We start from the raw sequence: 824 nt of genomic DNA, 5'->3' as shown, positions 1-824 counted from the left end.
TTGCTTAGCCCTTTTCCTCACCCTTTACAACAACTTGTAACCAACCCCCCTAATCAATGAAAATTATCCCAGACCCAAAACCCATTAAAAGACCTAAAAGACCAAAAAAACCAAACACCCCACACCACCTCTTTAGGAATGTGGGCGTCGTATCCTTGAAATTGCTTCCTGCTGGATATGGGCGAAGTTATCTTTATCCAGAAAGAAAAATTTTAGGTTAATTGTCAAATTCTAGGAAAGGTAACTATATCCTTCATTATCCAGTCTGTGTATAATGCCAAAGTTCAGGGTTTATCTCAAATCCTTATTCAAGTAGTCTTTGAGACTGGATCATCTCAGCTAGCGCTCTCAAAATTGCTCTGAGCACTTTGTAGTTCAAAGCTGATCTGTAGATGATGTTTGTCAGCTTAGTGATGTTATTATTGTCCACGTGGAATTGTTGTTGTTGTGGGGCCCCATCTTCTTCCTGGAGACTTCAGTTGATGTTAGGCCTGACCGTGATTTCCTGCAAAAAACTAATAAGAGACTCGAACACAAAGACTATATATGCGGCTTTTTAGAATTAGTTAGTACTCTATATGACCATTTATATCTTAACAAAGTTTAAAATGTATATATATATATATATCTATATATATTAATCTTGTAACTTTTGATATAAATTTCATACTTTAAGAAAAGTTTAAAGAATCAGAATAGAATCAAAGAGTTGAGATTAGTAATAGAATAGTCCCTTAATTAATTTGGCTTTTCTCCTGTCCCATAGCAGAAGATGGCTCTTTTCCTCTGGCATGATACAGGGAGTCTGTATTTTCCTTTTAACA

This window comes from Peromyscus eremicus, chromosome X, assembly GCF_949786415.1.
Source record: "Peromyscus eremicus chromosome X, PerEre_H2_v1, whole genome shotgun sequence".
Taxonomy (NCBI): Eukaryota; Metazoa; Chordata; class Mammalia; order Rodentia; family Cricetidae; genus Peromyscus; species Peromyscus eremicus.
This window is presented reverse-complemented; position numbering follows the sequence as displayed.